Source organism: Pleurodeles waltl, chromosome 9 (genome assembly GCF_031143425.1).
Source record: "Pleurodeles waltl isolate 20211129_DDA chromosome 9, aPleWal1.hap1.20221129, whole genome shotgun sequence".
Taxonomy (NCBI): Eukaryota; Metazoa; Chordata; class Amphibia; order Caudata; family Salamandridae; genus Pleurodeles; species Pleurodeles waltl.
In genome coordinates, this window is record NC_090448.1 from 1,041,491,272 (window position 1) to 1,041,515,949 (window position 24,678).

Consider the following 24,678-nt stretch of genomic DNA (forward strand, 5'->3'; position numbering starts at 1 on the left):
GCTGGTAAAAGGAAGGGCAAGGAGCAATCCCCAACTGCTGGCAGGAGGGGCAAGGGGCCTGCACCAGCAGGCAAAAAGGACAAGAGTCCCGGTGCTGAGGCTCAGTCGGAGCCCCCACCACCAATCATGGTGGTTCAGCAGTCCAAGGCTGCAGGGGATGGGCTGGATCCTCCCCCCACCACTGCCAGCACCGCCACCAGCACCACTGCCAGCAACAGCAGCCCCAGTGGGCAGCCGTCCGAGGCTACATGGGAAGGGCTAGAGCCTCCCCCCACCACTGCCAGCAATGACACCTGCACTGCAACTGACACCACTGAGAAGCAGTCACCGCCGGCAGACAGTGTGTAGTCATGCGTCCATGGGCTGTGGTCCGGCCCCTGCAAATCCTGTGGGGCTGAGAGACTGTCACCTTGCATTACCCAAGACCTGCATCACAGGGCACAATGCCCCCTCCAGAACCAGTAGAGAAGCCATCCCCTCACCCCATCCTTTCCAGGAAGAAGCACACTGGGCACAATGCCCTCTCCAGAACCAGTGGAAAAGCCATCCACTCACCACATCATTCCCAGGAAGAAGCACACTGGGCACAATGCCCCCCTCCAGAACCAGTGGAAATAGTCACCCACTAGAGAGACTGTGGTCTTGCACTCCCCAGGACCAAGCACAGGGCATGTTGCCCCCGCCTGGACCAGTGGCGTTGTACCATCTTCGGCTGAAGTCTGCGCTCCATTCCCTGTCCCCCTAAGGTGCCTGTCTATTTTCGACCTGATGCCCCTGTAGTGTTCTCTTCGTGTTGTTGCAGGAGTGAGGTTGGGCCTTGGACTTTGTGATGTGGCCCTGTGACCCACGGACATTGAGGACTGGGCAGTGTCCCTTGCATTGTAAATATGTATATACTTTTTGATTTGGATGCACAAATGACACCTATATTTATCTTATTACAGCCTTTTTACACTTTAGTGGTTGTCCTTGCATTATTCATGAGGGGTACGGGGTGTACATATTATGTTACTGCATCTGGTTGTGTGTGTGGTGTTGGGGGTGTGGGTGTTGCATGTTGCATGTGGGTGTCACTCTCTTTTTCTTACCCCCTCCCCTGTGTGCTAGGCGGCAGTACTCACCGTGGTCGTCTTCACCGGTGTTGGTGTTCGTAGTGGAGCAGAAGGTAGAAGAGCATGGGGAAGACATGCAACTCGGACTCCATGGTGGTGTGGCTTTTCCTTGAGTGTCCAGAGATGAGTCATTTCCCTTCTGTGCAGTGTTTCCGCCAGGCTTTTGATGTCATTGGTACTGCCCCGGAAAAGGTGTGTCATATTACTGTGTGCGGTACATTGTCTTCCGCCTGACTGTTGGTTGTTACCGCCGTGGTGCCTGTTTGTTTCGCCCTGGCGGTCAGTGTGTTAAAGTGGTCATAATTGCATATTTGTTACCGCCGGGCTGTTGGCGGTATTACCACTGCTTTATCACCGACCGCCAGGGTTGCGATGAGGGCCTTTCTGTCTATTCTCAGCTAAGTGGTTCAGCAATGTAATGGTGTCACTTTTGCAAGCTTATTGATTGTCCGACTCACGAATAGGACATTGATATATTGAATTAGGACAGAATAGCAGAGCATGTTTATAGACATAGACATTCTTTTTGAGAATCTGATTGAAAATTGAGGGACTCTCTGTATACCCGTGTGTGTTTCAGCAAATTGCCAAGTCACAGATCTTGAAACAAAAAACAAAAAGATACTGGCTGTCCTCATGCAAGGGAACGGAGGACTAGGCCTGACTCAGATCAATGACAGTCTCCCACTCAGCCCAACATGGAATTTGAAGCAAGATCACACCTGGATTCAGTACCACGTGACAACAGGGAACAACAATACTGTTAGTTCTTCTCAGGTCCTACACTATGCTGTACTTACTGCTAGGCTTCTGCAAAGCCATAATGGGAGAATTACATGGACTCCCCATTATTTCCTTCAAAACTCCTTATTGTAGTATTGACTCAATCACAGGGGTAATCCCAGCAATTGTTTAAGGGGTCAGATTGAACTGTGGGGTTCTAATTGGCTCAACTCCTTTTAGGAGACCAATTTATTTTCCTGAGAGGGTAAGATTTCAGGGTTCACCATACCCTTAAGATCCGGTGGCAAGTCTTCAGATGTCATCACAAAGTACAATTCAACCTCTGGCCCTTAACTCATCAATTTAAAACTGACATCCTCATTTTGAGTCTGAAACATAACACCTTTTGGTGTGCAATTCAATCTACACAACAAACTTTGTCCTAGTATACTCACAAGACTCAAATCGCTCACAACAAGCCATTTTTATCCTCAAAAGGCACTATTTTAACACACATTTCTTCTGCTACAGGATTTGTCATTTGCTTGTTTGCAACTCCCACAACCTGGATTCATTTTCCCGCAAGGGGTAGGTTTGGATCCTGCAGTGTTGTAACTGTAGAGAGTGTAGCACCAATATCCATCAGAAATGATACCTTCTGTGAATGGTCAACTCTAGTCTACCACTAAGACTGTGCCAAGTATGCAATCATAATCCCCTCCCCCTCGAGCACCGTTATTGTGACTGGTCAGAGTTGTAGCCCTCAAAGGCATAAAACACGGGTAACTACTAGAATTGGTTCTGATTCTGGAAATAATTTTGGTTTAGATTTGAGACTTGATTTAAATTAAATTGGGAACTATTTGTATTTTGTTGCAGCATTGGGGTTTGTGGAACCTGCATCACTGCAGCTTGGGCCACATTTATGTTTTGCATTCTCAGTCTCAGTAAATTCTGTAATTGTACAAAGTTATTGTTTTGTGTGTATACAAACTCTGAATTGTGATCCTGGCTCTCGCTTATCATTCTATTTGGATTAAGACAACATTCCCACTTCCAATGGCCTAACAGTGCAATAATGACAAGGATTCAATCTCTTTAAAGTAACCATATCAGTTCCAGTACTCAGATCGATTGGAACACCACAACATCTACCTTGTTGTGGGAACCATTTCCATCTTGCATTAAAGGAGCTCCCAGCTGATACACTTCTTGCATAGAACAAATGTTACCTACAAAAGTTTGACTCTAGCTTCTTCTCTGAGCTGCTTTCCTCCAATCGTTTCTGCTTCATTTCTAATTCATCACTACAATAGTTCACATAATTCAGGATCTCATCAACTGATTTGTTCTGCCAGCAATCCAGCATATCAAATGCTGTTGAATCATCAAGCTAATCTCGTGTCTCAGTCCCGTCAGAAACTGGGACACAAAGTTTCCTATGTCTTTATCTTCAAGGATCTCCATTCCACTATGCTGCTTGAAAACCTACAAAGATCTCTCATAGTAAGCATGCGCTGACTCTTTGGGCTCTTGTGTTGTCCTGTCAGTAAAAAAAGGTCATGACCTGTTGATACTTTCTCATCAGGAGCATTTGCCATCAGATTTCTCTCAGGTTCCCTTTCTGGCCACTGTATAAATATTTTACGTCCCGCCCACTGGTAACTCAGTACTACAATGTCAAAGAAGGTGTTCAGATCCACCCACAAAACTTGTGAAACCTTCACAAACTGCTCATTCTGTTTATACTATTCCACTGGTTGTTCTCTCTATCTTGGAAAATCCGTAATGGAGCCCTGTCAGCTGAAGCAAGACTTTTTTTTTTACCTTCGGACTTCACTTTTTAAAAACTTTTTGTCTCCGACTTCAGACGACCTTTATCAGCAAGCCGATTTCTAGACAATGTCGTCGGATTGCCTTTTAAGGAGCCCCCAGTGAAAATCTGGAAGTCTGGGGCTCCGGAGCCTTTCAGCAGGACTAATCTGCAAGTCAGGCTGGGTCACGTTTAATGTATGCCGGCTTGACTCTCAACGGCGGGTAGGTCACTTTATGGAGCTTCTTCCAGAAGGTCTTTGAAGGCATTTTAGGAATCCACAGCTCACCCCAAGGTTCCAGAAGCTCTGGGTTGCTCCTTTGAGGGTTAGGACTCCAACTCCAAGAATGCACCTGTCTCAAACTCCCAAATGACCACTGGACAGTGATCAGCTGGTCAGTTTCTTCAGGATTTGATGCAGGAGACTCTGATTAGCTAGTTAGCTAGTTTTCCCCTGTACCAAACAGAGGGTTCATAGGTAAAGCCAGGCAAAGTCTTTTTTGTGGGGAAGCCCATCTGTGCAGCTGGTGCAGCCCTTCAGAGTGCAGTGTCCATGTGCAGGTCAGGGGTCCAGCAGTGCAGTCCTTCTCCTTCTGATGTTCTTTCTTGTAGGGATCTGAGTTGTGGGTGCAGCTCTGCCATATTTATTATTGCTCCTGGGTGGAAAGCAGGGAGGTCTTGGATGTCCAATCACAGGCAGGCTCCTTTCCACTTTGATGACCACTTCCTGGGAATTGTGGCAAAAATAAATCCCGGGGAGCAACATTCTTCAAAAATCCAACAAGGCTGAAAGTGATTTTTGGAGGTTAGATCTGGCTGAGACCACTCGCTGGTGTGGCTAACAATCCTAAACACACCCCTCTCCTGCCCTCTCCTAATCTAATCAAGAGGACACCTAATTGTCTGGGGTTGCAGGAAGTGAGGGAGGTCCTTCCCTGCTCCTAATGTTCTTCCCAGCCTTTGAAGACCAGTTTGGCTCCTCTCCCCCATCCTGTTTCATCATCTGCTGAGGCAGATCCCCTCCCCCAGGCACATCCTTTGTGTTCAGCCCAGGCCACTTCACACCTCATCAAGGTAGCTTGGCCAGGCTGCCAGAGGCTGGCAAGTCAGAGAAGGGCACTACAGAGCTGAAGCTGGCAACTTTCAGGTAGAGTTTTAAAACTCTTTACCTGAACAAGTCATATTAAATCCAACAATTTCAATCTGTGGGATTTATTATAACAATTAATTTGATACCATATATCTGGCACTTAAGGGGACTTTGTTAATGAAAATAAAGTTTACCCATTTTAGCCTATGGAGGCCATTCACTACAATGAGGGAAAACTGTATTTGGCTATTTTACCTCACCAGGGCTTATAAAACAATTTTATAAGGTCCCTGCTTATAGTTACAAGGCACCCAACCCTAGGGGCACATAAGGCACACCTTAGGGGTGACCTATCTGTATAAATACAGTAGTTTAAGACTTTTGAAGTTCTTTTAATTTCTAAGCCTGTTTTGCATATCATGATTTAAAAGAAGCCAGCAAGGCAGGACTGCCTGTAAAATGAACCTGGACACCTTGTCAGTGCACCTATGGGTGCAGTACTTATACTGGGGTCCCTAAACCTACATGCCCTACCATATTCTAGGGACTTATAGGTAGGTTGACATAGCCAATTATAATAAGCCTAATTTGCATACTCACTTTCATACTCATTTTACACAGAGCACAGGCCCTGGGGCTGGTTAGCAGTACCCAGGGCACTATCAGAGTCAGGAAAACAGCAGCAAATATTGAAAAATAGGGGCTAAAAGTTAGGGGGCCTCTGCAATCAGCACTGTTTTCTCACAGTCAGTTACTGTAAAGACATGTTAACTTTAAATTTCTACATGTCCTATGTTTAAATAACCTGCCTGTTGGATTATAAAGCTTACATATAGGTGACCTATCAATATTCAAAAGGGAGGATTTATCCTGTTGATAGGGTTTATCTTGACATGTTTGGTTGCAGTTTCAAAACTGCAACAGCCAGGCTACAGTGTTAGGCATGGAGCCATGTTTGACCTGCCATACCTTTGCAAGGCACAGTGGCGCTGCAGTCTACAGTATAGGCAACATATAACTTTCCATACCATTTATTAAGGCCTTAAGGAAAATGTAAATGTGCCAGTTAGGTTATTCAATTTTACCATATTTTAAGAGTCAGACCACATTCACTGGTGCCTGGTTACTAGTGTCCCAAAGCACAGCCAAACAAAGACATCAGTATCAGTCCACACAAAATGGGACTGACCATACAAAATGAAGCACTTTCTTCCTTGGGGTGACAGTTATATCACTCTTTGTCAACCTTTCCGCTAGTGAGCTCATACTTCTAGTTTAGGGAGATGATAAACCATTCAGTTTTCAGTGGTGTCATTTAAAAATCACAAAACAGTAAATAAGCAAAACACAAAACACAATACAAATCCAACACTAATTAAAACAATATATCATATTTCTCTCTTTAAAATGACACCAAAATGAATGATACATGAATTTTTAAAGAATCAATGTTTTCTAGTGCATAGAAACAAAAAGTGCCAATCTGGTTATCTTCATGTGAGACAATGTGAAACATTTGATCAGGATTTCAATGCTACATGTGCTCTTTCTTTTGTTATGCCAAGAGGAATAATTGGCATATTCAAGAAGACAATATTCCTCTTCTTTGCATTATTAAAATAATAACTTCAAACATAAATATTATGAAGTAGTGGTACTAGATTAGATCTCTGAGGAAATGGGATGAGTCTGCAGAAAACATTCCAAGACAATATTTCAAAGTCAAATTATCTTTCTGAGAATGTTCAGTAGGATATCATGATCCACCTTCTCAAATATACTATATAAGTCAACAGGACACATAAGAAGGAGTTTCAATGATAAAACAAAAAAGTCAAGTGCATGAAAGATTTTGGGACAAGTGTTTTCTGTGCAATGATGACATCAGAAACTAGATTGGAAGTCACCCTAGATTTATTGTTCAAGTTGATAAACTATACATATTATAGAGATCTTTGCTTGATAGTTGAAGTCCCCAAAGGATTAGCAACTTGTGTTGTGGTCAGGTTCTTTTTGTGATTTGTGTGTGAGAAGGCACATGTGGACAACTTTTAAGAGGCTAATAACTGATCCATTTTCAAAGGGATACATTGATGACTTGGTGCCAGTCTGAGATGAGTGCTTTCATGTTCTCTTTTTAAAAAAAAAAAGTTTTTTATAAATAAAATGCAAGATTATACAATTACATTGAGTAGTTTTCCTTTGTTTTTCATCGTCAGTTAACATAGGAAGGGCATTCGTAATGGTTCTGCTGGGTCTTATTGGGAAGGAAGCACAGGTGGGGGGGAGAATGGAGGGGGAGGGTCTAGACACAGAGAGGGGCAAGGACAAAGTTGCCTAAAAATTCAAGTGAAGCGGGGAGACATATGTTGAATAGACCTATGCGCCACATCCTGCGGACACTGATGATTGGCTTGCAAATGACTCCATGTCCTACAGCATTCCAGCGGTTCAGAGAATGCCAGGTTCTGTGACAATCCAGTGACATATGCTACACCTAGTGACTCAGGGGAAACTAAGCAGATCATTTGTCTTGTCACCTCATATCTCATAGGCCTTGGAGGTAGGGTTGGGATTATGTCTCACGGTCGTCCAGACACAGCCGTAGGGGGATGGGAGGGGAACGGTTATACTTATGATTGGGTAGTGGACCACATCTCAAAGTCACCTATTATGCAATATGTACTAGAGCCATTGACCTTGATGAAGGGGGGCTGCAGCGAGGGACTCCAGTGGGACTGGGGACGCATTCGACGTACTCTCTGGACAAACAGGGGGAGCAGTGACAAGAGGTCGCACTTATCAGCGGTAGGTGGAGTGTTTGAGTATTGCATTTAATAGGTCTGAGGAATGCCGAGTAGTGGTTAATATAAGAGAGTGTGTCTTTATAAGCTGGCAAGGAGAAAGACAAAGCAGGCTGTCATAGAGGTGGTGGAGGTAGGTTATAAAGGTAGGAAAGAATTGGTGGAAAGTCATAGATATGGTGTTGTTTAGGTCATAAAAGAAAAGTCTGAGAGTTCGAAAAAGGCAAGGTGCTATGAGGAAGGGCTAGGGGGAGAGGCAGACGGTTGATAGGGAGAGGAAAGCCATGAGAAACTAAACTGAACCAGGCTGAAGTGGGATTAGATGAGGGGGGAGTGTAAGGATGTGAGACAATGAGAGGGTAAGCAGGTGAGAAGGTCAGGAGGTGAAAAGGGCACCCAGCACCCTATTTGGGGTTTTGTTCAAGGAAACTGTGGGAGGGTGGAGGGGAGGGAAAAGGCAGAGGGGTATGGAGGCAGGGGCCTGAGCGATTAGTGTTAGCAAAAGTGAAGTACATATATATAAACTGGTGAACAGGTATTGAACTCACTGTGAGTCATCAGTGAGAAAAGATGCCCACGTTTTCTGAAATAGGGCTGCTTGATCCTGAACATTATATAAGGGACCTTCAAAGGCTGCAGTCTAAAACATTGCTCCATCCATTCTTCCGGGGTGGGGGGTGTAGGAGATCTCCAGCAGTCTGCATTGTGGTTGGGATAGGCCAGGGAGCGCTTCCATGTCATGAATAAGGATGAGAGAAAGGGAGAGCGGTGGCTGTAATGTCAATGAGGTTGCTAGAGTTGCACCCACTGTATCCCATAGGGGTCAGACCAATGGACATTTGCAAAGGATATGTCGCAAATCACACCTAGTCTCCGGGCAACACCAGCACTCCGAATGTCGTAGTAGGCCCACTCTCTGTAATTTCGTAGGGGTCCATTACCAGTCATGAATTATTTTTAAAAGGCAGAACTTCAATCAGGCTCCCCGGACGCCTCTATCCAAGGCCAGAAATGTCTCGGTCAAACTCTCTACTTCAAGTTCTGTTTGTAGGCATACTTGCCATTTAAGGTGTAATGTTTCGAGGAGGGGTTGTAAATAGAGGTGTTGTGTGATGACATTGTAGAGTCCTGCCATCATGCCTTTGAGGTGGCCCCAAGTTTTGAGAGAGGAGACGATGGAGATATCTGAAGTGCCCATGGGGTAGCTCCCATACTGCTGTGCAGGCAGTGTTTAAGTTGCTGATATTGCCATGCCTGATTGGAGTGGAGGCCACATTCTTTTTGTAGACACTCAAATGATTTTACCTCACCGTTCTCTGTGATCTGGTCTAGTGTTTCTATGCCCTCTGTACTCCAGCGTAACCAGTATAGGGGGTGCCCTCCGATCCATATGCCTTCATTTCCCCAGAGGGGAGCTCGAGAGTGAAAAAGCGGGTTAATGCCTAGGAGGCGATGCGCTCTACGCCAAGCTGCATGCATAGATTTCAGCATTGGATTGGTAGGTTGTGGATGGGAGTGGGGTTGCAAGATACAAGTATTATAAAGGCCTCTGAGCCCACCCTGGTGAGAGAGTAGTAGACTTTCAGTTGTGACCCAATGCGGTGGTTCAGGTATTCTGGGTAGCATATACGCTAGCTGGGAAAGGTGGAGAGCAAGGGTATAGTATTCTATTGACAAGAGCCCCAATCCTCCGCAGGAGTGGCATGCAAAGAGTTTCGCCAAGGAGAGGTCGGGGCGAGAAGTACCCCATACAAAGGCATTATTGCGGTGTCTATTGGTCTTAAAGTTGATAGCGGTTCTTGGATAGAAAGCATGCCTAACACATTAGTGAAGCGCGGTAAGGTGACTATCCGTACTGCCTGTACCCTACCCAACATTGAGAGCCCCAGTTGGGACCATTTCTCAAAGTCCAGTTTCATGCGTGCAATGAGTGGGTCGACTTTATTGGCCACTATGTTCTCCAACCCTTGTTTGACAAGGATCCCTAGATATTTGAGATGGCATGGTGTCCATCGAAACAGAATTCCATGTAACGCCGCACTTGTGGTGACGAGGGAGAGGGGTAACACTTTGCATTTGTCCCAGTTTACTCGATAACCAGAGAGGACTGAAAAATCTTCAATAATCTCCATGAATGCCAGAGGGACCGGTCGAGATCTGTCAGGGTAAGTAGACTGTCATCTGTGTAGAGATATAGTTTGGAAATTTTCCCTCGTATTGGTGTACCAGTAAGTAGTGGAGAGCGACGTATAACTGCTGCTAGTGGTTCTAGGGCTAATAGGAATAGCAATGGTGAAAGAGGGCATTTCTGTCATGTTCCCCTGCATATGGTGAAAGGGTCTGATAGGAAGCCCCCACAGTTAACCTGAGCCGAGGGACTATCATACAGTAAGTGTACTTTTGCAATAAATTGGTCTCCCAATGCAAATTTGCGTAGGGTCATAAACAGGTATCCCCATTCCACATGATCAAATGCTTTTTCAGCATCTAAAGATAAGTATATAGCATTGTTTGTCATGCTCCTGGCTTCCAATAGGGTATGGGAAAGAGCAAGTAGGTGGTTTCTTGAGGTGCATCCTGGGACAAATCCTACCTGTGTTTGTGTATTAAGGACGGGATAACTTTGCGCAGCTGGGCCGCTAAGACACTGGCCAGTATTTTCAAATCAAATCAAATCAAATCAAATCATTAGCATTTATAAAGCGCGCTACTCACCCGTGCGGGTCTCAAGGCGCTAGGGACAAAGGGGGTGGTTATCGCTGCTCGAACAGCCAGGTCTTTAGGAGTCTCCGGAAAGCGGAGTGGTCCTGGGTGGTCCTGAGGCTGGTGGGGAGGGAGTTCCAGGTCTTGACCGCCAGGAAGGAGAAAGATCTCCCACCCGCCGTGGAGCGTCGGATGCGAGGGACGGCGGCGAGTGCGAGGCCAGAGGAGCGGAGGGGGCGGGTGGGGACGTAGAAGTTGAGGCGTCTGTTGAGGTATTCCGGTCCCTTGTCGTGGAGGGCTTTGTGTGCGTGGGTGAGAAGTCGGAAGGTGATCCTTTTGCTGACTGGGAGCCAATGCAGGTGTCTCAGGTGTGCGGAGATGTGGCTGCTGCGGGGTACGTCGAGGATGAGGCGGGCGAGGCGTTTTGAATGCGTTGTAGGTGATTTTGGAGTTTGGCTGTGGTCCCGGCGTAGAGGGTGTTGCCGTAGTCCAGGCGGCTCGTGACGAGGGCGTGGGTCACGGTTTTTCTGGTGTCGGCGGAGATCCAGCGGAAGATCTTGCGGAGCATGCGGAGGGTGAGGAAGCAGGCGGAGGACATGGCGTTGACTTGCTTGGTCATGGTGAGAAGAGGGTCCAAGATGAAGCCGAGGTTGCGGGCGTGGTCTGCGGGGGTCGGTGCGGTGCCGAGGGCCGTGGGCCACCAGGAGTCGTCCCAGGCGGACGGGGTGTTGCCGAGGATGAGGACTTCAGTTTTTTCAGAGTTCAGCTTTAGGCGGCTGAGCCTCATCCAATCTGCGACGTCCTTCATACCCTCTTGTAGGTTATTCTTGGCGCTTGCGGGGTCCTTGGTGAGGGAGAGTATAAGTTGGGTGTCGTCGGCGTAGGAGGTGATGATGATGTCGTGCTTGCGTACGATGTTGGCGAGGGGGCTCATGTAGACATTGAAGAGTGTCGGGCTGAGTGATGAGCCTTGAGGTACGCCGCAGATGATCTCAGTGGGTTCTGAGCGAAACGGAGGGAGGTAGACTCTTTGGGAGCGGTTTGCGAGGAAGGAGGCGATCCAGTCCAGGGCCTGGTCTTGGATCCCGGTGGAGCAGAGGCGGGTGATTAGGGTGCGGTGACAGACGGTGTCAAAGGCAGCCGAGAGGTCGAGAAGAATGAGGGCGACTGTTTCACCGTTGTCCATCAGGGTTCTGATGTCGTCTGTGACTGAGATGAGGGCGGTTTCAGTGCTGTGGTTGGTTCGGAATCCGGTCTGTGAGGGGTCGAGCAGGTTGTTGTCTTCCAGGAAGGTGGTCAGCTGTTTGTTGACGGTCTTCTCTATTACTTTGGCTGGGAAAGGCAGAAGGGAGATGGGGCGGAAGTTTTTCAGGTCGCTCGGGTCAGCCGTAGGTTTCTTTAGTAGGGCGTTGACTTCGGCGTGTTTCCAGCATTCGGGGAAGGTAGCAGAAGAAAAAGAAGAGTTGATGATGGTCTGGAGGTGCGGGGCGATGATGTCGTCGGCTTTGTTAAAGATGAAGTGCGGGCAGGGGTCCGAAGGGGCGCCGGAGTGGATAGAGTTCATGATGGATTTGGTTTCTTCCGTGCTGATGTGGGTCCAGTTGTTGAGGGTGATGGTCGGGGATGTGGGTTCTGTGGTGTTTGGTTGGGTCTGGTGTCCGAAGCTGTCGTGGAGGTCGCTGATCTTGCGATGGAAGAAAGTGGCGAGGGATTCGCATAGATCCTGTGAGGGCGTGACGGCGTTGGCGTTGGCGCTGGGATTGGAGAACTCCTTGATGATGCTCAAGAGTTCTCTGCTGTTGTGGCTGTTTTTGTCCAGTCTGTCGGTGAAAAAATTCCTTTTGGCAGCGCGGATCAGGTGGTGGTGTTCGCGGGTAGCGTTCTTGAGGGCGGTCATGTGGTCAGCGGTGCGGTCCTTGCGCCAGGCTTTCTCAAGTGCGCGACAAGTTTTCTTTGATTCTTTGAGGGTGTCAGAGAACCAGAGGGGTTTCTTGGTGTTGTTCTGTCGCTGCGAGCGTTTGAGGGGAGCAAGGTTGTCTGCGCAGTTGGAGATCCAGTTTGTGAGGTTGAGGGCTGCGTCGTTGGGGTCGGTAGTGAGGGTGGGTTGGTTGGCGGCGAGTGCGGAGAAGAGTTGCTCTTCAGGGATCTTGTTCCACTGTCGGCGAGGGATGGGTTGAGTGCGGAGGTGGCGGGTCTCGCGTCGGAATGTGAAGTGGACGCAGCTGTGGTGGGTCCAATGTAGGGCGGAGGCGTGGCTGAAGAAGACGTGTTTGCTGGCGGAGAAGATAGGGTCGAGTGTGTGTCCGGCGATGTGGGTGGCAGTGTTCACCAGTTGTTTGAGGCCGAGGTTGGCGAGGTTGTCGAGCAGGATGGTGGTGTTGGGGTCGTTGTTTTGTTCCAGATGGAAGTTGAGGTCGCCTAGGAGGATGTAGTCTGGTGAGGCGAGGGCGTGCGGGGAGATGAAGTCGGCGATGGCGTCGCTGAAAGGGGCGCGAGGTCCGGGAGGACGGTAGACGAGGGATCCTCTGAGGGTGGTCCTCGGGTCGGTGCGAATCTGAAAATGCAGGTGTTCAGCGGCGAGAGGGGAGTCTTCAGTGGAGGTGGTGACGCTGATGGAGTCTTTGAAGAAGATGGCGATACCTCCTCTTACTTGGTTGGTGCGGTCTTTCCAGGAGATCTTGTAGCCTTCGGGGATGGCGGTGGCGATGTCTGGAGCAGAGGAGGCGTTCATCCAGGTCTCCGTGATGAAGTCGACGTCCGGTGCTGTGGAGTCTAGGAGGTCCCAGAGTTCAACGGCGTGTTTGTGAACGGAGCGAGCGTTGACTAGGATGCACTTGAGGTGGTTGATGGCGCGTGGGCTTGTGGTCGTAGTTGTTGCGTGGTGGAAGATGCGTTTGCAGGAGTTGCAGGCGAAGGGTCCATGGGTGCGTTTGGGGTGAGCTTGGAAGCAGGTGTTGGAGCGTCCTGGGTTGAGGGCATGGAGGGTGGTGGGGTCGTAGCGGATCAGCGGGGCTTGGGAGAGCTGGGGACCAGGGGTCGTGGCGCTGGGCGCAGGCCAGGCGCGGACGGGCGCCATATGAGGTAGGAGGGGTCAGCTGGGGGCGAATGGGAGCTGGGGGGCGGGGGCGTGCAGGAGGTCGCTGCGGGAAAGCGCGAGGGAGGGGGGGACAGGTAGAGTGAGAAGAGCTGGGGGAGGGGGGTTAAAGGGTGGAGGGGGAGAGTGTTAGGAGGTTTAGGAGATTAGGGAGAAAGATAGGTGTAGGGTTGTGAAGATAGGGGAGGGGGGGTTGTAGAGGTGGGTGAGGGTGAGAGGTAGAGTGAGGGGATAGGAAGATAGGTAATAGAGGGGGTGGCGGGAGGGGGGGAGAGATAGAGAAATAGGTAGAGAGAAAAGGTAGATAGAGAAATCGATAGATAGGGAAAAAGATAGAGAGATAGGAAGATAGGAGGAGGTGGAGAGTGAGGGAGTTGGATAGTGGGATAGAGAGATGGAGAGATAGGTAGATAGGAGGAGTGAGGGAGGTAGAAAGTGAACGGGTTAGATAGGGGAGATAGATGGGGGATGCGAGTGGGGGAGGGGGATGAGGCAGGAGCAGGAGGGCAGGCGCGGGGAGAAGAGGACGGAGGAGGCAGAAGAGCAGAAGGCAGAAGACAAGAAGACAAGAAGAACAGAAGAACAGAAGAAAAGAACAGAAGACCAGAAAGACTGAAGACCGGAAGAGCAGAAGACCGGAAGAACAGAAGAAACACAGAAGAACACAGAAGAACAGAGAGGAATACAGAAGAACACCGAGGAAGACAGAAGAACAGAGAAGAATACAGAAGAACACAGAGGAAGACAGAAGAACACAGAGGAAGAAAGGAGAACACTGAGGAAGACAGAAGAACACAGAGGAAGACAGAAGAACACAGAGGAAGACAGAAGAACACCGAGGAAGACAGAAGAACACCGAGGAAGACAGAAGAAGACAGAGGAAGACAGAAGAAGACAGAGGAACACAGAAGAACACAGAAGAACACGGAGGAAGATACAAAAAACGAAGAGACAGAGTGCAGAAGACCACAGCAGAAGATGAGGAAGAAGAGAAGAGGAGAGAAGACAGGGAGAAGAGAAGTACAGAAGAAGAATACAGACGAGGAGAGAGGAGGAAGAACAGAGAAGAAGAAAAGAGGAAAAGAAGCAGGAGCAGGAGAGAGGGTGAGTAGCGCGGGGCAGAACGAGGGGCTGGGAGGTGGGGGGTACTTACTGTGAGGTGAGTCTCAGGAACTCAGGAACCTGGAGGAGCTGCAGCGGCAGGGGGAGCGACCTACCCTCTTTTAATATCCCTGTTTAAGAGAGAGATTGGTCGATAATTACCACAGTGGAGGGGGTCCCGTCCAGGCTTAGGTATCACCGAGATCATTGCTTAGTTCGAGATTGCGCTCAATGACTCTTCCCGGTCAGCCTCCTGGAATGCTTCATGCAGGGAATCAACCGCTGCCTCTGCTGTCCATTTATAAAATTCTGTGGGCAACCCGTCTTCTCCCAGTGATTTATGATAAGGGAGGTTAGAGATGGCTTGTGCTATTTCCCCATTACTGATCTCCCTTTCTAGCAGGGCATGACCCTTGGCTGAGAGGCGGGGAAGATGTGCTTTTCCAAGAAGACTCACACTTTTTCGCAGCTGGCTACCTCCTCCGTGGTATATAGATGTTGGTAAAAATCCACACACTCATTCACAATATCCTGAGGTTGAGTGAGTATTTCTGCGTTGGCATATGTAATAGCAGGAATGGCCTGAGTCGCCTCTCTCTGTCTGGCTTTTTCCCCTTGTTCATACTGCGTTCCTTGCATACGTTTTAGTGCATATTCAGCCAGAGAGATGTAGATCTCATTGAGTAGTCCAATCTGGACTGAGTCCCATGTACTGGTGACACAAGTGTGTACCCCTTATTGGCTGGGTGTGTAAGCCTCCAGTGATCCACTAGTCCTTGGTCTGAGGACACATCTGAGAGAATGGCTCTGTTCTAGTTGTTACATTTGTCCAAGGGCCCAGTTCTGTCTACCACTGCGTCCCGGCCCAAGTTCCAGTCGCCTCCTATGATGTTGCATGTCACTCCTATCCTCATTAAAAGTTGGTTAATATGAAAGAAGAACAATCTCCTGTGGGTGCATATATGGAGCCAACGCATGTCGAGGAATCCACTATTTTCAGTTTTGCAAAGACTTATCTCCCCTCTGGGTCCGTCCACATTTTAATCAGTGCCACAGGGATTGTCTTGCAAATGAGAATCGCCACTCCACATTTCCTGAGTTTCCCGCTGCCTTGGGACCTCTATGTTGTACAGTAGCTGTATATCGTCCTCTCCGCCCAGTCACGACATACCTTACTGGATTCTGTCTCATCTAGGTGCGTCTCCTGGTGGAGGGTCACATCCACTTTTTTTGACAGTAGGTAGGAGAGTACCTTCTTTCTTTTCACATAATAGGTGAAACCATTAACATTCCAGGATATAAGCTGGAGTGATCAGATATGAGTTGTGTCTCTGCTATTCATAACTGCAGCGGGTGTATGCGACACTCCGAGGTGCAGGGGTGACGATCGGGAGCGGGCAGCAGTGGCTATAGTGATTAGCGTATCGGATGGGGCGAAGGGCCCCCAGATCGTGTAGGGATGGAGTCCCGGGTTAGAGGTGTGTCTGACTAATATCTGATCCTAGAGGACAGTATCTCACACAGGTCTGAGACTGTTGGGGAGGGAGCAGCGGGTGCCTTCTCGGAGCAGTTATTAAAATGTTGGAATATGAGGGTAAAGAAGATGAGAGGGAGTAGGAGGATTGATAAGTAAGAAAAAGGGAGAAGATACTGTCCAGAAAAGGAAAGAGAAGGTATGAAAAATAGGGAAAAGAGAAGGTGAGGGGGAGTGGGTGCGGAGCAGAAAAAGCAATTGCCGGGGGAAAGGAGGAAAAAAGAAAGAAAAATTATAGGAAAATGGGAAAAAGGAAAAAGGAGGGAAAAAAGGAGGGAAAAAAGTATATGGGCACCCGGCTTTCTGCTTAGGGCAGGAGCAGGGCCCTAGGAGTTCGGGTCTGTGGACTGCGGATCCGAACCTGTAGAGCCAGTGTACTCAGAGGGGCCCCAGGCCGAGGCGGGCCACCCACGGACAGCCATCCCTGAAGGGAAAATGTGAGCAAGCGTCAAGCGTTGATCGTCGATCTTAATCACAATCCGAACCAGTCAGTGGTCAATGTCATAGAGAGAGGGGCAGAGAGAGGGAGGGGTAAGAGTAGTAGGTGGGGTGGGGGAGAAGTTGTCTGCCCCTCAATCCATCGTTGGGAAGGAAAGAGGGTGTTCATATCTCTTATGTCGCCATCTACCACTTCTGATCCCTTTTCGTTCTCGTGTGGGGGGGAGAGGGGAGCCCGCCTATCCTAAGATACTTTCTGGTTACAGTCATCGACTAGTGCATAAAGAAGGTGGTTGTAAGGAGTGGTGAAGTGCAATGCATGTGCATCCTCAATAGACAGATCTGGTGAGAATGACCAACTATGGTAACATTATAACATTTACAGAGGGTCTCTACTGCTAGTGATCATTACAGCAATACCACAATTTTGAACACATATAACTCTAAACAGAGGACATTAAGCATAGCCCATCATTTGCTTCCAACGATTTATCCTATCCTAAATCTGTGGGTTGGTAACTGGTAGCTACTAGTTACAAGCTATTTAAAGCTAGTGACGGTTACATCTTACTCGTTCCACTTTGCAGGTCACAGTTTTCAGTGTCTCGTTTTCATAAGAATATACAGCTGGTATACCATTCAGGCATCAAGTTAGGGAGGAGGAAAGAAAAAGAGGTGGGAGAAGGTGGTTAGAAGCAGAAGGGGAGGAGTGTTACACGACCTAGCCTAATACTGTGCCAGTGCAATGATTTCAATATAGCATTACTGTACAGTGCTTTACATTACAGTACATTACAATACTCAACCATAAAAGTCAATAACAGATTGTGGGGTACTATTCTATTGTTGTTATCATCAGGGTGTAGTTCCAACTATTTAGGTTTGTCTCAAGGAGCAGGCAATGGCCTCTCAGCTTCCGTAGCCTTGTGAGCTGATGGTACGGGTTATAAGGTTTCAAAGGGGAGCGTCACTTGTCTCTTTCTGATATTTGGGTATGGTGTGCCACTGCTTGCAACGCATGGTCTCTATCGTGTTGAGCTCATGCTTATCTCCCGGAGTCCCTGCCCCTCCGGTGGGGTTCGGGGTTATTCAGTTTTCGTTGTGCAGGTGCAACAAAGGGAGGTAAACTGTCCTGTCGGTCGGTGGCCTACTCCGGGTGTACGGTTAGTGGGTTCATGTCCATTGTTTGGGCTGATAGTTTATCCAAGTAAAGATGTAGGTCCTCCGGTTCATAAAAGTCTTAAGACTTGCCGTCTTTGGTAATCCACATTCATGCTGGGTCAAACAAATCATATTTTACTTCTAGTTGGCGAAGCCAGGTTCGGAGGGACAAGAATGCTTTGTGGCGGTTGTTGGTCTCTTTTGAAAAGTTTGCAGTTATTCTGACCTCATATCACTCAGCCTTGAATGGGCCAGGAGAGCGAGCTTCCAGGAGAAGTTGAGGGGCCTGTTTGTGCCACAGGAGACAAATGATGATCGGGCAAAGTAGGGTGGCGCCATCCACCGATTTAGGGCCTAGATGATGAGCTCTCTGGAATTCCAGCGGTAGGTCAAAGGAGAGTCCAGTAAGCATGGGGAGAGTATTTTGTAAATAGGTTTGGATGTCCGCTCCTTTTGTTTGTTCCAGGATCCCGAAAAACCTGATATTGTCCCTACGACTTCTGTCTTCCAAGTCTATAAGCTTGCTTCTTAGGTACAGTATTTCCTGGTCTCTGTCTGGTGTGGTGTTACGGTGATCCTCTATGGCTGAAACGTGCTGTTATAGCCCCAGAACTTGAGTTTGGAAACCTGCTATGTCTGTTCATATAGATTTCATCTCTTCTGCTAATATGGATATATTTGAGTCCATTCCTTCTAGTTTGCGACCAACCGCCAATATTTCTTGGAACTCGGGCTCCATTGTGGGGTCCTGCTTTGGTGCATCAGTGGCATTAGGCAGGGCCTCCGGCTGTGTTCCCTTTGTAATGGCCTTTGCTCATGAGTGCTGGAGGGCTTCAGAGAAGAGAAGTTGTCTCTCTGATTTACTAGTAGCTTTACCAGTAGCTTTACAGTTAAGCATCTCCAGGTCTAGTAGCCGGCGTAAGTGTCTCTGGTCTGGATGGCTGTATTCTTGGGTTAGATTTGATCCCACAATGGGGAAGGGAGCTTTCACGATAGTAGGATCTGACCCTGGGCATGTAGTGATGGAGGTGGCGACTGAGGTCTGTGTCTCTCTCGTTTCTCCCCTCTTTATGAAGTCTAAAAACTCATGTTCTCTTTGTTATTGGGAGGTTAAATGGGATCCTCTGAGTACTGAGACAGCAGAGTCATTGACCACTTTTACAATTATCTGAATTATTTAGAGTTTGACAGACAGTTTGACTCTGTCACAAACATGATGAAACACCCTGTCTGACAAATTGGCCATTCACCTACTCTATTTACAGTCAGGCACACTGTCATATTTCTTTCAGTGTTACCCTGCTGTCTTTTCTGGCAGAAAACTCGCTTATATGGCAAAAAAAAATTGGGGTTGTCACTGTAAAATCGTCAGAGTCTGCCCTATTTAGAGTAGACTGACTGATGCACTTTTTTCTATTTGGAACCACCAGGAAAGGCTTGGCAGTCTTGACGGAAAATAAGAAAAATTACCCTCACACAGGGTCGTTAGCATTTTGGTTTTGTAAAACAAGAAAGTTTGACATGCTGTCGCAGAAACATGTCCGCTTTTGTGCCTTCAGAGGTGTCACCACAGTTGCAGCTCCTTTGAAGGCACAGACATCACCATCAGAATGATGGAGGCCTCCGAATATTCTGGTCAGTAGTCCGCCGGGATAGCAGAAGTAATGACCTCCATTGTCTTGGTGGATAGGGGCCACACACCAAACTATAAATGATGACCTATCTTAGAGATGAACATGCTGTGAGTTGCTAATTAATTTCCTTAGGTTATAATAAACTTCAAATTGCTCTGGGAAGAGAGAAAAGCATCTATTGCCACTCTTGTGGTGGGTATTGTTTGAGAAGTACTTGGCTAGTTCATTACCTTTTGATTCATAGAAGGTGATAACAGCAGCAGTGGTCTGAGAATGAAGGATATCAAAAAGATTTTTGGGGTAATTCCTAGTCTTCTCAATCTTCTTCATAAAGAAATAGGACTTTGGTCTTAGTTAGGAGTTGATGGATGCATGCGATTTGCTATAAGCAGGAAAATCTCTATCTGTGCTATTCTCGCAGCTCCTCTGCCTCATTTGGAGGTCAGATAATCGCTGAGTGTTTGTCTGTGGAGACTCTGCTGATTATGGAGGCTGCCACTTTTAGAGCATTTGACGACCAGCCCTAAATATGACTGTTGCTGAACAAGAAAAGACCCCACCATTTGAAAAGAAAATGGGATGGTATAAATTCCATTATTGGATTGGACCCATATCCAACTGCAGTCTTTATCCTCTCTTCTACAAAACACAGAATTTATATGTTAGGGCCTGATTTATATTTTGGCAGATAGTTTACTCTGTCACATTGGTGACAGATGTCCCATCTGCTCAAAATAAATCTGATAGTATATAATGGAATTTATATTTCGGTGGATGGGAGATCCATCACTGTTGTGACAGAGTAACCTGTCAGCCGAAATATAAATGAGGCCCTTAGTCTTTATGGGTCTAATTTAGAGCTTGGCAGATGGGTTACTCTATCAGAAATGTGACAGTTTTAATGTCCACCGTATTACAATTTCCATAGGATATAGTGGAATTGTAATACAGTGGACAGGATATCTGTCACGTTTGTGACAGAGTAACCCCATCTGCCAAGATCTAAATCAGACCCATAGGCCCATATTTATGAAAAAGTTGTGCCACTTTTCTGCGTCACAGCTACTGCAACCTAACAGCGCAATGGTGCACCATATTTATAAAACAGCGCACCATGGCTGTTGTTGGCAAAATGCCCTCACCATTTTTCACGCTATTGTGGCGCTTTGCTACATTAGCGTCAACAATTTTGACTCTAGTGTAGGAAAGTGTAAGGAGGCCCATAGGTGTCTATGGGTGCATCATTTTAACGCCTGGTCTGAGCAGGCATTAAAAAGGAAGCCAAAAATTGCGAAGTGAAATCTGTTGAATTTCACTGCACTATTTTTGCAGGCCTCCTAGCACTGGAATGCCCACCTTGCATACATTATGGCTGGCACAGGCATAATATGGCACAAGGGGTTACAAAGTGGCGCAATGCAGGCTTGGGGAAAAAGGTCACCTTGGCGTAAAAATAAATAATGACGCTAAGGCGACATTAAGGTAGTGCAAGGGGCTCTTAAATTGCCCCTACATTTTGAATATCAGACACACACTTCCAAATATGTACTGTGATTAAGTCATCTACGTAAATTTTCAAGAAGTAGTCGTTAACCTTCCTTCATAGGAGAAACTGGGTTGGTAACAGCCAACCAATACGACCCTTTAAGTGACCATAAAGGTATGCGGTAACAGTTCAAATATTACAGACTAGTTGGTATAGCTTATTTGAAGTACCATAAGGCTTCACCAGGAATGGATAGACCACATTACCAGAAGGGAAATTTAATGCTGCAAAGCAATGTTCTCTGAGGACTTATTCCCTTTCATTATACTGAGCAAAGAAATTCGATCTACAGTTAATAGGTAGTGCGTTTTCATCGTACTGCATGAGCATTTCTTAGAATGTTATCAAACATCCTCTCTTTACATTTAAAAAACAACCACCACTTGGCATCATGTTTCAAAGTGCAATCTGCAGAATTTGCCGCATAGCACAAACCAATGCCGATTCTCACTTGAACGCAGCTGGATGCCCTAAAGGCTTCCAGTACGTTCTTGTCGCTGCTCATTTGTGTACAGCTTCTTTGCTCCACAGGATGAATATAACAAAAGTACTTCAGAGGTTAGGTATCTATGTACAATTGACTTACGTATCCATACTCCGTGGAGTGCCAACTATTTTTTAAATATTTCTGTTGATTTAGTGGTTCACGATAAACACAGTTTTCCAGCACTATACCATCATTTCATGTATATAACTTACCCACTGTACAATCATGTTTGTGACAGCTTAAAGGCATGAGCATGATTGCAATTCTAAACCAATAAACAATTCCAGTCACAGTCTAAGTGGGAGACATAAATATACTTGAAAGCTGGGAGAAGCGACGGTGTTAGGTACCCAGCTAAGTTCGCTGCAATTTCGTGTCTGTAAGCCATGAAGGAGGTCTATGCAAATTACTATTGTGGGATCCCCAAATTCCGGGACAGCAAGGGCCATATCCTTGACCACACAGGGGGTACTATTGGGTAGATGGGTCTGTCCCAGTAAACCTGGCAAGGATTACCAATCATTGCTCTGCCCGCGGATACGTCTGTACTCCTCTAACTCCTCTGTACTGGAGAGCAGCTCCTTCAGCTGGTGCCCAGTCCTCCACTGTTTCCAGTGACTATGAAGAGGCTCATCCGGAGACTTCTAATGTAGCGCAATATCCCTATGAACGATGCCCATGGGTAGATCCAGAGTCCTGTTGCCCGCCCTGTGATAGTCTGCTGCTCTAGAGGCCCAGTAGACAGATCACCACTGTGGGAAGTGCCTGTCTGTGCAATGTTCTCTCCAACTGTGCGGTTACCACTGTCCAAAATGTAGTACTCGCCGGGCAGTTCCATACCATGTGTGCGAAGTCCACATCAACCTGTGCACATCGAGGTCAGTTGCAGCTGGAGGTACCCATCATAATGTTCAGTTTGTGCAGGGTAATATATGTGGTGTGTAAATATTTAAACTTTGGAAATTTCCCGGATTCGAGGATAGGGTGTATGCATGTGCTAGGGTCCCTTTTCAATCCTTTCTTTGGAACTGTCAGTCTGTAATGCTCTTCCATTAGGCACACCAATGTGACAAACTATCCAGGGGAATGCCCACCATTGTTTTGTACAACCAAGAGATGAGGTGTCAACTATTCTGAAAAGTGAGAAGAACCCACAATAGGTCATGTGCAGGGGTTCCAAGCTAAGGTCTATCTTGAGCTTAGCTAGGATGAGAACTCCCAAAACCAGAAACTGGGTGCTCAGAAGGTTGCAGTCTCCAATCAGACGTTTAGACTACAAAAACTTCCCTCATGAAAGCAGTTCCCTTGTGTCGCCAATTCTGCCAACATCCACTCCCGCATTTACTGCGATGTGAAAAATCTTCCCCAGACATAGGTAGCCCTACCAGAGGCACAGCTGGTGCATAGAGCTTATCACTCGCCAAACCGCTTAAGCACACCCTTCCAGCATAAGATGGTTATTTTAATATTTTTGGTTTGCGTGGCAGCTGTGAGGTCACATATAGTAGCAGGGCAGGTAAAGCATCCTCTCTATTTTCATCCCCAAGTTCCCCAACTTCAACCAGGCAGAAACACACAAACCATTTGGCTAGCCACTGCTGTTGTGGCACATAAAAGTACAGTTCATAATTTAGGACCCCCAGTCCTCCTTCCTGTCGTGATCATTGCAAGGTGCACAGGGAGCCCGGTGGCTGTCCATAGCACTTCCTGGAGCAGTATCCAAGGACCAACACCAGCTATGAGGGAATCCACACTGGTAAATTTGCAAAATAGTAAAGGAAATGCAAGAGAATTATCATCTTTGTCAGAACCAGTCTAGCCATGAAGAGCAACCGTATCATCCTCCAGAATATCACATTTCTTCGCAAGGACCACAGAGCACCACCCAAGTTACCCTCTTGAGTATCCATGTTAGAGTGACAGGTTCTGCTCCCCTCAGGTATTAAAGAAATCTGTGCTCCCAAAGCGACCTTTGACCCTGTCACCAGGCAGGTCGCGCCCCCCATCTGCCACGCAGCCCCCTGTGGGTTGAACCTCCGTTGCCGCTTTTGCCGCCTGACTACTCGCTCCCTTTTTTCTGTAGCCCTGCGCTTGGCTTATGTGCCACTTAGTTTTTTCATTCTGTGCCCCTGTGTTTTGCTTTCTGTACCCCTGTGCTCTGTTGTCCCTCTCCCGCCGTTTTTTCCCCGAGTTTTTCCCTCCCCGCTGAGCCCCTGCTGCCCCGCCCCCTTCACTCCCATTGGCCGCCCGCTCCCACCTCCCAGCTGCTCCTCCCTCCCTCCGCCCACATATGGAGGCCACGAAGCGGGCGCGCAGCGGGCGCGCCTAAGGCAAGCCCGTCTGCGCCCGTCCGTGCCTGGACCGCACCCAGCACCAGAACCCCTGGAACCCGCACCCCCGCAACGTCAGACTGCACTACGACGCAAGCACCATCCACGCACTCAACACCAGACGAGACCAACCCTGCTTTCGGGCCACTCTGAAATGCACCCAGGGGCCTTTCACCTGCCGGAACTGCAGATTCACCAGCATCCAACCCTCCACACCACCAGCCAGAGAACCCAACCACCTCCGCTGCATCCTCCTCAACACCCGCTCCGCTCGCAAGCACGCCATCGAACTTTGTGACCTCCTAGACTCCACCGCCCCCGACGTCGCCTTCCTGACGGAGACCTGGCTGAACGCCACCTCAGCACCAGACATCGCCATAGCCATCACACAGGGCTACAAGATCTCCTGCAGAGACCGTACCATCGAAGTGGGAGGAGGAATCACCATCATCCACAAAGACTCCATCAAAATCTCAACGAACACCGATGACACCCTCACCACCGCCGAGCACATGCACTTCCAGATCCACATCGACCCCAACATCACCCTCAGAGGAACTCTCATCTACAGACCTCCCGGACCCCGCCCACAGTTCAGTGACACCATTGCCGACCTCATCAGCACCCACGCCCTCGCTTATACGGACTACATCCTCTTCGGGGACCTGAACTTCCACCTCGAGAACAACAAGGCCAACTCCACCGCCTTGATCGCCAACCTCGCCAACCTCGGACTCAAACAGCTCATAACGACACCCACTCACGCCGCTGGACACACGCTCGACCCCATCTTCTCCGCAAGCCCCCCTGTCTCCTTCAACCACACCAGCGAACCACACTGGACCGACCACAGATGCGTCCACTTCACCTTCAGAAAACCCACCACACACCACCGCACCCAACAGCTACCATGCCGCTGCTGGGGCAAGGTCACCGAGGACCAACTGACTACCGCCCTTGCCCTGAGACCACCCACCGACCCCACCGACCCAGATACCGCCACGACCAACCTCACACAGTGGATCAACGACTGCGCCAACACCCTCGCCCCTCTAAAGACCTCTACAACCAACCGCACCAACAAGAAAGCCGCCTGGTTCACCGAGGA